This window comes from Lynx canadensis, chromosome D3 (genome assembly GCF_007474595.2).
Source record: "Lynx canadensis isolate LIC74 chromosome D3, mLynCan4.pri.v2, whole genome shotgun sequence".
Taxonomy (NCBI): Eukaryota; Metazoa; Chordata; class Mammalia; order Carnivora; family Felidae; genus Lynx; species Lynx canadensis.
Window position 1 is genome coordinate 35516279 of NC_044314.2, and position 14206 is coordinate 35530484.

At 35.9% G+C, this 14206-nt stretch overlaps 1 pseudogene; it reads left to right on the forward strand.

Annotated features, from left to right (window-relative positions):
- The first annotated feature begins 918 nt into the window (after window positions 1-918).
- Window positions 919-1012, forward strand: LOC115498890 (annotated as a pseudogene).
- Window positions 1013-14206: the final 13194 nt, after the last annotated feature.

Consider the following 14206-nt stretch of genomic DNA (forward strand, 5'->3'; position numbering starts at 1 on the left):
TAAGAGAACAACAACAACAAAACCCAAACAAACAACTGGGGAAACCTAAGTCATCTTCTGTGTAAACGGAGAGTCGTATTTTACTGCTTTAATGGGAAAATATTATCTGTATGTAGCAAATAGGTACTCAAATGGCAACATAGTGTAAATCAACATAGACTTTGAAACTTGAATACTGTGCTTTTAAGACAAAAGAATCAATCAGTAAGTTGTTTCTCTCTGACCTCAGTTTTCTAATTACAAGAACAAATAGATTGGATTATATAATTCCAAATTCTCCTACAGTCTTAATATTGTATGATCTTTAACAATATAAATAATAATGCCACAACTACACAATAATGGCATATCAGCAACAATAATCTTGTCAACAACCATTTGCTAAAAACTTGCAAAGCTCAAGACCATGTGCTAAGTGGCTTATGTACTTTATTCAATTTAATCCTTACAATAACTTTATGAAGAAAGAATTACTACTCTCATTTTTATAGATGAAGACAAATAAGTTACCCAATACTACATAGTTTGTAGGTGCCAGGATTGGAATTCTAACTCCCATTGAATCTCAAATCCTATGTTCTTAATATAAAAACAATTAGTGATTTTATCTTATTTTTAATTTTACTTAGCATGGTGGGAGGGGAAGACTGGCTACAAGAAACTGAGAAGTAGAACTATTTTCACTAATTGTTTACAATATTGTCGAAGAGAAAAGACCCACATGGGAAAGAGATAGCCCTATAGTTTGGTATGTGTGTAAGTGCCACATTGACTGAATCGATCAGTCAATAGGAACCAATGAGACCAAGAATTTGTATATCAAAATCAGTCAACGAGACCAAGAATTTGTATATCCAAAAGGTTTTCAAATGATTAAGATACTTCATTGAAATACAGCTTTCTAAGATAAAATGTGCAATCACTTCTCAGCCTTTTGGCTAAGATCAAGTGTAGCATAAGATAAAATGCACAAATTTTAGGTATTTATTTTGATAAATTTTGACAACTATATACACCCAGGTAGGCTTTATCCCCATCAAGATATACAACATTTCTTCCACCCCAGTTTCATGTGTTTAGGATATACAGAATTTAAACAATATTAAACTGACTTGACTTTGCAGCCAATCCCGAACTCCTCCAGGTGATCACTGGTTTGACTTCCAATCCCCATAGATTAATTTTGTCTGTCCCAGAATTTCATATAAATGGGGTCACTCAGGGTGTACTTTTTTATACTGGCCTTTTCCTCTCAACACAAGGTCTGTGAGATCCATCTCTGGTGTTGTAGGCATCAGCAGTTTGTTCACTTTTATTGCTGCGGAGTATCCCATTACATGAATATACCATGATTTGTTTATCCATTGTCTTAGTGATAGACTTTTGAGTGATTTCCAGTTTCTGGCTGTGGTGAAGAAAGCCATATATATACTTATATAAGTCATTCATAAACAAATGTTTTTATTCCACTTAGATAAATAATTAGGCATGGGAGTAATGGGTCATGAGCTAGGTGTGTGTCTAGCTTTAAAAGAAAAATAATCTATTTTCTCAAGTGGCTATACCATTTGATATTCCCACCATCAATGTGTGAAAGTTTTCAGTTGTTCCATATCTTCACTTGATATCAAGCTTTTTAATTTCACATATTCAAGGTCCGCCTAATTTTTTTATGGTTAGTGCTTTTTTGTGTCCACAAGGTCCAAAGATTTTCAAAAGATTTCCTGATTTCCTTATAATTTTTTATTTGACTTATGGATTACTTGGATATGCATTCTTTAATTTCCAAATATTTGGAGATTTTTCTGTGTATTTATTGTTAATGATTTTTCATTTAATCACATTGTGATCAGAAGACATATTTTGTAAGATTTCAATTTCTTGAAATTTATGAGATGAGTTTTATGGATCAATATATAATCTAGTTTGATGAATGTTCCATGTGCACTTGAAAATACTATTATTCTGCAGTTGTTGGGTGTGGTGATCTGTTAATGTCAATCAGGTCGAGGTGGTTTTAATGGTGTTTAAATTCTGTATATTCTAAAAGAATTTCTGCCTATTTACTCCATTAACTGTTAACAGAAGGTATTAACACTTCATCTATGATTGCATGTTTACAATTAGATTATAACTTACAGAAAGTACATATGTTACTTTTTATAACCACTCTGACAATCTCTGCCTTTTGAGTTTCAGTTTATTTGCATTTAATACAGTTATTTGTATGCTTGAGTTTAAATCTATCATCTTATTATTTATGTTCTATTTATTTCTCTTTTATTATTCTTTTTGCTATTGGGGGGTTAACTGAATAGTTTTAGAATTCTTTTTTATTTCCTCTATTGGCTTTTTAGCTACACTTCTTTTTCTTAATTTTTTTTAATGTTTATTTACTTTTGAGACAGAGAGAGACAGAGTATGAGTGGGGCAGGAGCAGAAAGAGAGAGGGAGACACAGGATCCGAAGCAGGCTCCAGTATCTGAGCTGTCAGCACAGAGCCCGATGAGGGGCTCGAACCCATGAGCTGTGAGATCATGACCTGAGCCGAAGTCAGACGCTTAATCTACTAGCCACCCAAGTGCCCCTACACTTCTTTTTATTATTACTTTTCCTTGTCACTCTAGGAATGATAATATATATCTTTAATTTATAAAAGCATCCTAGAATTAATATTTTACCAGCTCACACTTCATACTTCCAATTTCACAAATGTAAGAACATCAAATCAGTTTATTCTTTTGTAACTTGTAGTATTAATGTCATTATGTTTGGTTGCCACATATGTTTTAACTTCACCTTACAATGATGTCATTTCTGTTTTAAAGAGTTTATTTGCCCTTTAAAGAAATTAAGAAAACAAAGTTTGAAAGTTAGTCTTTTATATTAATTGCATACTTAACAATTGCTAGGGCTTTTCATTTCTTCTCATGGAACCAGTTTTCCATCTGATATCATTTTCCTTTGACTTGAATTTCCTATAATAATTCTTACAGTGCAGGTCTTCCACCAACAAATTTTCTCAGCTTTCATTTATCTGCAAATGTCTATTTCATGCTCATTTTTAAAGGATATTTTCGCTGGATATGGATTCTGGTATAGGTTTTCTTCTTCCTCCTCCCCTTATTCTTCCTCCTCTCCTTCCTCCTCTTCTTCTCCTCCTCTCCTTTGTCTCCTCCTCCTCCTTCTCGCCCTCCCCTCACTCCTTCCCCCTCCTCCTTCTCCTTTTTCCTCTTCCTCCTCCTCTCCTTCTCCTTCCCCTTTTCCTTCCCCTTCTCCTTCTCCTTCCCCTTCCCCTTCTCCTTCATCTTCCAGCACGTTAAAGATGACCATTCCATTGTCTTCTGGCCTTCATTGTTTCTGACTAAAAATCGACCATCTTTCATATTATTGTTCCACTGCATGTCATGTGTTGATTTTCCCCAGCACTTTTAATATGTTCTTTTCATATCATTGTCTTTGGTTTTCAGCAATTTGACAATGATGTGCCTAAGATTGGTATTCTTTATATTCATTCTCCTGTAGCTTTTTAGTACAAATGCAGACTACTGATACCCACCTCAGACCTACTATATCAAAGTCTCTGGTAGTGTGACAAGGTTCTAAATTTCTAAACAGTGTTTAAATTATTTTTATGGACACTGAAGATTAGAGAACCACTAAACTACTATAATAAAATTAGTCCCTATCCTGAAGAAATGTAGGATATTTGAAGGAGCTAAGATATAAACTCAAAAATCTATAATATTATTAGGATATAAAAATATGCCATATCAGGAGGGGTGACTTGTTATGAAAGTTCAGAAAAGAAAGAAGAAACATAAGTGGTAATAAGGGAAGCTTACTGGAAGGGATGGCACTCAAGCAGAATGCTTAAAAGATGAGTGCCATTTCAATTTGGAAAACTGGAGGAGAGCTGCCCCCATTTAAATGGTCATTTCTAAATACTATCATGAACAACAATTTTACCATCCCAGAACTAATCTTGAAACCTCTATTACTGGCATAAAATAGGAGTGACAGGCCAAAGTAAAAGAATATTTTTGACGGACTTAAGTTGAAGGTGTCTGACCTTTCAACCTTTAAAACAGAACTGAACCTCGCACATACACACCATGTGATAACCCAATTCTGAGCAGAAAAAAAAAAAAAAAGACTTGGAATGTTTTCCAGCCCATTAACAAAATGCAATAGCTTCTTATTTTTTTTAATGCAACATAACCTGGATGTCAGGTTGCATTAAGATGCCTTGGGTTACGATGACATAAATAGTTCAACATAATGAAACATGACACTGAGAAATATGGGCATCGATCTGTGCCACTAATTTAAGGACGCACTGGGTTTTGCCCTGATCTGTTTTTATGTCCTCAACCAGGAAATGACACATGGATAATGGGTATTGTCTGCTTTGTTGTTCCCAGGACAGGCTGCACAGAGAGTTTTTCTATTATCGACACATCCTTGGTATTGACAAGAGGGTTATCATATTCTCTTTCTCATGGACTCTTGTCAAATGGTCATAACTTACACAAATAAGAACAGACTCATTTTAAAGGCAGTCTTCAGTAAAATAGATTCCAACTATATCTTCCTCACACTTCAATCTTCATTAGAGCTGAAATTTAATCTTAATTTATTCACATAATCAATGAACTATGGTACTATGCTAGGGGATAGGGAAACAGAGATGACTGAGACCCTGACATCTAGTCTTTTTCATCATTTATTAAAATATATTTTTCAGAGACATTAATAGATGTAGCCCTAAAATTTTTGGTTTTGGAAATACAGAGTTAAACATGTAGCTGGGATTTTTGTCAAAATTGGGAGATTGAATTAATTCAGATTCCTTGCCTCCCACCCATGTTGGATCAGTATAGTCATAGAGCTCTGCTGTGTGAGAACTGAAACTAGGCTGTCTATAAAATCTGGGAGTTGTCAAGAATTTTCCTATCCATTAAATGGAGACTGAAGATCTCTACCCATAAATCTGGGGAAACAGCTTGGAATTATTATTTTCCTGAGGTATAGGTATTATTACTCAAAATTTATTAGATATTCAAGTCTGCTCCAAGTGTAGATATGAGTTCAAAATTAATACGCGTGTGGGGCGCCTGGGTGGCGCAGTCGGTTAAGCGTCCGACTTCAGCCAGGTCACGATCTCGCGGTCCGTGAGTTTGAGCCCCGCGTCAGGCTCTGGGCTGATGGCTCAGAGCCTGGAGCCTGTTTCCGATTCTGTGTCTCCCTCTCTCTCTGCCCCTCCCCGTTCATGCTCTGTCTCTCTCTGTCCCAAAAATAAATAAACGTTGAAAAAAAAAATTCAAAATTAATACGTGTGGAATAGAGACCCTAAAATTTAGAATAAATATTTAATTGGCCCCTAGTAGTGAATCCCCAAAAGTGACAAAAGAGTATTGTTATTAAAGGATTTTTATTTAATAATTTCTTTTTTTTTTTTTTCAACGTTTATTTATTTTTGGGACAGAGAGAGACAGAGCATGAACGGGGGAGGGGCAGAGAGAGAGGGAGACACAGAATCGGAAACAGGCTCCAGGCTCTGAGCCATCAGCCCAGAGCCTGACGCGGGGCTCGAACTCACGGACCCCGAGATCGTGACCTGGCTGAAGTCGGACGCTTAACCGACTGCGCCACCCAGGCGCCCCTTTCTTTTTTTTTTTTTTTTAATAATTTCTAATTTATCCTAAATTTCTCCTAATTTCTCAATTTCTCTAAATTAGAAATAATTTCCTTTAATAACATTTTCCTTCCCCCAGTACAGAAACTGCTGGGCTCCAACAAAAAAGAAATTCTACTGACCATAGTTGATGATGGTGATGACGGTCATGAGGAAGAAGGAGATGGAGAAGGAGAAGGAGAAGGAAGAGAAGAAGGAGGAGATGGAGAAGGAGAAGAAGGGAAAAAAGGAGAAGGAAAAGAAGGAGGAAAAGAATAAATAATTATACGCCATTTGAAAAAACAAATCTCCATGAGAGATAATGAACCCACATAATGATAACAACAAAAAAAGAGGAATTGTTTAAATTCTTTTTAAAAACTTTAAAATAAGTACATTAAAATGGCTTTATAAATCAAATTTATCAATATTTTCTTTAATGTTAGTTCTTTCTGTGTCATATTTGACAATTTTTTCCTATTCTAAGTTCATGAATATATTTTCCTATGTTTTATTCTAGAAACATTTTTTGAATTTTTCTATTAGTCAAAGGTAACTCACAAATTAGATCTTTGCAATGCATATAGTGACAAAAAAGTACTTTCCAGCATATATTAAAAATACCTAGGGGCACCTGGGTGGCTCGGACTAAGTGTCCAGCTCTTGATTTTATCTCAGATCATGATCTCACAGTTTACGGGTTCGAGTCCCATGTCTGGTTCTGTGCTGATGCCGCAGGGCCTGCTTGAGATTCTCTCTTCCCCCCCCCTCTCTGCCCTTCCCAGCTCATTCTCTCACTCTCACTCTCGCTCTCTCTCAAAATAAATAAATAAAACAAAAAACTACAAATCAGTAAGAGAAAGACAATCAAATAAAACAATAGGGAAAAGACTGGAACAGGTACAATACCAAAAAGGATATCAAAATGGCCAATGAGCATTTGAAGAAATGTTCAGCATCATTAGTTATAACCAAATGAAAATTAAAAACACTCTGCAATACTATCTCACACCCAGCAGAATGTTTAAAATTATAAAAGCTGTCAATAGCAAGGGTTGGCAAGGATGTGAAAAAACTAAAATTCTTATATATATGGATGAGTTGAATTACAGATTGCTATGCCCAGTTTAGGAAAACAGTTTGACAGAATTTATTAAGCTAAACTCATGCATACCTTATGACCCAGCAACTCAACATATGGGTGAATACCTAATTTAAGTGAGTATTCATGTTCACCTAAAACATATTGCTATATAAGCTGTTGACAGAAAAGGAAGCTGAGTGAAAGGTTTATGGGAACTTTTTCTACTATTTTTGCAACATTTCTGTAAGTCTAAAATTATCTCAAATTAAACAAAATTAACTGTTAAAGCCAAACACAAATGGCATAAACTCAAGAATTAATTTATATGGAATTTAAGAATAGTAATCTATGGCTATAGAGAACCCTTTAGGGGAATAGTGACATAAAGGAGCCTCCTGTGACACTGGAAATGTTTTATATATTTTTCTGTATGGTGTTTATATAGCATACATATAAAGAAAAGGAAAAGAAAGAAACAGGGTTGAATTGTTAAACTTGATGCAAATAGAATTCATCTGAATGCAGTGTAAAGCTATAAGGAGATGGGAATTATGAAAGAGAAGGTAAGAGAGATGAAAGATGGAAAGAAAATTAAAAGTTTCATCTATACCTACTAGGGGTTTCAGGAGGAGAAATTAGAGAATGAGGAGCAGTAGTACTGAAGGATGTAATGTCTGAAACACATACATAATTTAACAAAAGGTGTCTTCCATTTGAAAGAGCACAATGAGTTTTCAATAGAGTATATGCATAACTCATTCTAATATGATAAAAAGAGTATCATAGAAAAAGAATTTTAAAAATTGTTCAAATTCTCATTATTGGAGTAAGAATTTACAGATAAGCAAGGGAGGCTAGAATGATGCCCATAGCAATGGAGATATCAATATCAACTCATGTTTAGCCTAATTTATTTTTTTTAATTTTTTAAATATTTATTTATTTTTGAGAGAGAGAGAGACAGACAGACAGACAGACAGTGTGAGTGGGGGAGGGGCAGAGAGAGAGGGAGATACAGAATCTGAAGCAGGCTCCAGGCTCTGAGCTGTCCGCACAGAGCCCAACATGGAGCTGAAACTCACGAACCGCCAGATCACGGCCTGAGCTGAAGTCAAACGCTTAACCAACTGAGCCACCCAGGCACCTCTTAGCCTAATTTAGAAAGATGGTTACATATAGAAATATTTGTTGATATGTGTATATACACAGGTTAGTATATACACATATAACTCTTTGCCATCAGCTGACAGAGCTAAAAGAAACAACACCCAAACAGCAACAAATAAATCTATCATCTATCATCCAAATCTTGGAATACCATTCTCTAATAAAAGGAATAAGACTATTGTAGAAATGACTGATTCTAGGATTGGAACTGGAAATATAAAGATGGCCACTGAACACTTTAGTAGTACTGAAACTCAGGAGAAAAAATCTCAAACCCACACAATTGTGGGAATATTTCAGAGAAGCACAGGAGCCAACTGAAAGAGGTCTTAGTGACCAAAACTGGAAGAATGCAAACAACACAATAAATGAGTGTTGAATTATAACACAAAGTATAAAATAAATATTCATTTATAAATATATATATGAATTTATAAAATATATTCCATTTGGATATAAATACATTATTGAAAAAATTAATATATGGGGGAGAAGAGACAAATTTCCAGTGCAGAAGAATTCCAAGTAATTTATGTAGATACCCTATCTTCAAGGGAGTAGAGCATACAACTTTTGCCTCTTGACATGTAGGCTGCACATAGTGTTTTCCTTCCAAAGTACTGAAAGAAGGGAAAAAAATATGAACTTTATAGTGGAGAAACTTGATAAATACTACCTTAGTCAAGCAATCAAGGTCAACATCAATAGCCATGAATCATACTCATGGGATATAACCTTGATATGATATAATAAAAATGGCACTTTACCTCTATGGTTTTTCTCCCCCAAACTCATATCCCCAGTCTGTCATGAGAAAAACATAAGAAAATTTCCACTAGTGGGGCAGCCTACCAAATATTTGATCAGTACTCCTTAAAACTGTCAAGGTCATTAAAAACAAGAGAAATCTGAGAAGCAGCCACAGTTAAGAGGAACCCACAAAAACATGATGACTAATGTAATGTGTCATCCTGGATGGAATCTTGAAACAGACAATAGACATAAGTTAAAACTGCACAAATTTGAATACACTATGGACTTTAATTAATCATAGTGTATTGGGATGGGGGAGGGGTTGGTGCACCTGCATGGTTCAGTTGGTTAAGGGTCCAGCTCTTGATTTCGGCTCAGGTCATGATCTCTTGTTTCATGGGATTGAGCCCCATGTCTGTGCTGACAGTGCAGAGCCTGCTTGGAATACTCTCTTTCACTCTCTCCCTCTCTCTCTGCCCCCCTCCCCTGCTTGTGGACTCTCTCTCTCAAAATAAATAAACATTTAAGAAAAAAATAACAGTGCATGGATGTTGTGTTCAATAACTGTAAAAAAAAAGTTACCATATGTTAAAAAATTTTAAGAAGCATAGTCACAAAAAACAACAAGAATAACAACATCAGAAGTCTATCACTGATTCCTCCCTTTGCAGTTTGATTTTTAAACTTGTGGTTTTTTAAAAAGTATTATTATTATTATTATTATTATTATTATTATTATTATTATTTTAACTCCTGAAAAGCAGGCAGTAAAGCATTTCCTGGATAAATTTACAACCAACTACATGAGATTTTTGTTTTTAATTTTTAGAATTCACCCATGGGTCAACTGTTGATAACTCATCAAGATAACCATTTCTTTGCTGAGTTCAAGTAACTGAGGAAGAGCCACACTCTTGAAACAAGACAAAATGCACCCAAAACAAAACCACACAATCATCTTTAACCTAACTTTTTATAGAATGTCTCAATCCCTTTTAACTTTGCACACAAGCTTCTGTGTTGAGTTGAATTGTAACCGCTTTTGTATTTGGAGACAGCAAACTTGAAACTTTTAAAGAGAAAAAAAGTGGGAGCAAAATAATTATTTTTCTGACAAAGACTAGAAGATTTAATAAGCAAACTCTCCGTGAGAGTTTCTTCTTAAAAAGACAGACTTTTTTTGTGTCGAGAGAGAGGTTGGGGAGAGTGTAGACACATAGTGGTGCACAGCTCCCATGTTGGCTTGGCTGGCTAGAGCTCTGCCCCACACCTTCTTCACTTTGGGATCCAGCTGCCCTCATAGCAAAGTCGCTCAAAACTTCTGTTCAGCAGAAGTCACAGGTACCATTTGCTCATGGTTTATTGGCCAAACCAAGTCTCACATCCAGGAGGAGGGAAGTGTAATTCTATGGTAGAAGAGGCAATGAATATTTTGAACATAATACATCTCCCACAGTTTGATAGAAGGAAGGAGTGGCATGCAAGAAAAATATTAAACAATATAGTCAGCATGTTTGTGCATTAAAAAAAAAAGGTATTGATGGAAAATAATTGAAACCTAAATTAGGGTTTTAAAGTAAAGCAGGATGGGGCGCCTGGGTGGCTCAGTTGTTTAGGTGTCCGAATTCAGCTCAGGTCATGATCTCACAGCCTGTGAATTCGAGGCTCACGTCGGGCTCTGTGCTGACAGCTCAGAGCCGGGAGCCTACTTCGGATTCTGTGTCTCCCTCTCTCTCTGCCCCTCCCCTGCTCCTGCCCTGTCTCTCTCTTTCTCAAAAATAAATAAACATTAAAAAAATAAAATAAAATAAGGCAGGAAACCTAGGGTAATGGAAAAAGGGGGGAGACATGAATTTTAAAGATTCTAAGGTCTTTCTACTTTTTGGCATAAGGTCGTTGTACTTTTTGATTAACTTTAAACTACTTTTGGGTAAATGTGCATTTTAATCACAGCATTTAGAATAGAAATATAATGTATACCTTCTTATCTAAGTTGAGAAGAAAGGGAATATAAAGAAATCATATCTAGGGGCGCATGAGTGGCTCAGTCGGTTGAGCGTCTGACTTCACTCAGGTCATGATCTCACAGTCTGTGAGTTCGAGCCCCGCGTCAGGCTCTGTGCTGACAGCTCAGAGCCTGGAGCCTGCTTCGGATTCTGTGTCTCCCTCTCTCTCTGACCCTCCCCCATTCATGTTCTGTCTCTGTCTCAAAAATAAATAAACATTTAAAAAAATTTTAAAAGAAATCATATCTAATTCAGTAGAAATCAGAGTAGATAAAAAATAAATCAAGAAAAACGTGGTAAAGAGAATGCAAAAAAAGATAACAAAAACAAGTTCAAATATTCAAACCTCAGCTATGACCAAAAGACTTCCCCATTTATCAACAACATAGATGATAATATTTAAAGTACTAGTAATTCCTTAATTTGGGTGAGGTTGCCTACAGCCTTTAAGAAACCTTGGAAATTCCGCTCAAGGATTCTCATCAGTAGCCCAGACACCTCCAAAAGTTTTAATAAAATGTGCTTCTTGTAACTTTAAGAAATTGCAAAATGGATGCCATCCAGGTGAAGTTTGTCTTACAAAACAAACTTACAAAGGCTTTTACTCCATGTTTATGATGTAAGTTTGTTATGAAACAAACTTAGACAAGAGTGAAGCAAGAGCAAAAAGAGATTTAAAAATATCAGAATCTTGAAAATAAAAATTTAATTTTTGAAATTTAGAGAGAGCTTGAAACTCTACTCTGAACTTAAGTGAATTTAAAGATAATTTGGAGAAATAAGGACTTTTTTTTTAATATGAAAAAAGTCCTTGAGGCCCTGGAAAATAGGATGAGAATTTTCTGTGGAAAAATGGAGGGAAGGATGAAGAAACTACCTAGGAATGTAATACCTGAGGATTATCCAAAATTTAAGAAAAAAATTATCCTCAAATTTAAAAGAAACTTTTAGAAGCTAGACTACAAAACTGTGTGTGTGTATGTATTTATTTATTTAAAATATATGCTAGAGGTTATGAACATACTACATATTATGGATTATATACATATATATTTAAAAACTCTGAAAGTCCACTCCAAGTCACATAGAAGTAAAATTGTAGAAAACCAAGAATTAAATGACAATTTTAAAATCTTTGAAAAATGGGCAGATTACTCTTAGTGAAAAGAAATGACAATTAGTACAATAACAAGTGAAATTCCCTTTAGCAACCGTAGGTGCCAGAAGACAATGGAATAATATATTAGAGGATGCTGAGGGAAAATAGCTGTTAAGCCTAGAACTACAGAATTATGAAGGATTATAAAACCAAAACATAATTTATTCATTCAGCAAATAATTTTTCTTTTTTGGTATTTACTATATTTCAATTCCTGTTCCAGGATTTGGAATACAGCAAGACACAGAAGAGACAAAGCCCTTTTCCTCGAGCCCCGTTTCTAGTGAGGACAGACAGACAGACTGACACGCAATAAACAGATAATACATAATGAAGTGTGATACCAGCTGTGAAAAGAAAAGGCAGGATAAGGGATACAGAATGGTGTGGGGAAGATGTCATTTATAAAGAGGCATAAAGGAGTCCTTTTCTGAGGGCATGACATTTGATCAAGTTCCCAAAGGAATTGAGAAGTTATTCACACAAGTGTCTGAAGCAATGGATTCCAGATGGAAGACTCACAAATGACCTTAGAAGGAGAAAAGGAAGGCAGAGGAAGAGAAGGAGGAGGAAGTTGAGGAAGAGGTGGAGGAGAAAGAGAAGGAAGAAGGGGGGGCGGAGGAAGAGGAGGAGAGAGGAGAGGAGGAGGTAGAGGAGGAGGAATGAGTAGGAGGAAGAGGAGGGGGAACAGGAGGTCTGAAGTGGTTGGTTAGAGGAGATGGAGTTGCCATCTATTGTGACAGAGAAATTCTCAGTAGATGCAGGTTTGTGGATAAAAACCAAGAGGCTGTTTTTGTACAGAAGGTATCAAATAAAACACTCAAAATGAAGACATCAGGTAGACAGTTGGATATAGGAATCTGGAATCTGAGGCAAAAGGCTAGATACACATGAGCATCTAGACATAAATTAAAGGCATGTGCCAAGTATGAATAGAGACAAAGAGAAACATCTGAGAACTGAACCCAGAGGATGCCACATTCACACATAAGAAAGGCAGAAGGAACCAGGGTGGACATCTTTGTAACAGAGGCCAATGAGGAACTCAGGTTCCTCCAGACATGTGAATTTGGCAATAGGAAATGATCGTGTACACTGATTTGGGTTAAATGAGGGCACTGACAGTAAGGGGCAGGATGGGCAGGAGAATGGGTTGGGGGAATGGGAAAAACATGCTACATGTTATAATTCTAATTTTATCCTCACAACCTCTTTGTTCATTGGGCAGCCATCGCTGAGGCAGCTTTTAAGTACCAACTCATATTTAGTAAATTAGGTTATGCCATGGTAAATCTGGTCATTCTGTTACTCATGACATTGGTCACCATATTCATATGCCAAATGACCCCCTTAGTTTGGCCACTGTTATCATCTAGGCAGCAGGCAAGGAAGTAGCTATCAAATAGCTGACTAATCCATTTCAGACAGACAAAGAGCTAGAGTCAATACCTTCGCAACTGACTCAATGCAACCACTTTCAGTTCTTAACATCAGGGACTCCTAGTTTTGGTGCCTAGGATTTGATAAACATGATTATGTTCATCCTCTATTCCTTTCATATTTTTTTCAGTTAAAATATGTAAATGAATATACCTGCATGTAGTCATTTTAAGATTCATTCAGATTATTGAAATATTGTTACTTGAACCCACCCTCTTCACAAACAGTTGTTGGATTATTCCAAATTTGTTCAAAATGTTTTCTCCTTGGGAAATTCAGATGTAGAGAAATGTTCTCCATTATGGCCATAGTGTGTCTCAAATGAGTCTCATAGTCTACATTTCTCTGAAAGCAGGAAGATTACATTGCATCACTTTGGTGACAGCTGAACATGTTTTGCTTTTAAAACACCAGTCACATCACTTTGGACTTACACAAAAGGGGGATAATCTCAGCAATTTCATTGAGAAAAGTTTCAAAATTATGGTTTTTACGCAACCGCTTTCCATGGTAAACTTAAAGATGTTTGATAAAGAGTTTACCTAATTATTCCAGGCAGTGGGGTTTGGAAGATCAGAAAAATCTCTAGGAGAAAAGAAAGCATATGCTGTAATATTTTGGGCCAAGAAGTCAAAAACAGGTTTGGTGTGGAGGGAATAAAAAGGGGGATTAACCAAGGTGCAACTAGAGGGCTTCTGAGAGAAATTCTTTGGGTTGTCTCACATCCAATATGCTAAAATACAGATGTATGGAGAAATCTCCACTGCTGTGTAGATTATTAGTTCAGCAGTCCTTTCAATCCAGAATCCTATCATAAATTACATCCCAAAGTAGGTGTTATAGGACATGTGTGGAAGTTACAATTCTTGAAATTATTTCTTTTAGCTACAGATTTACTCCTCATAAATCCCTAATTTTTC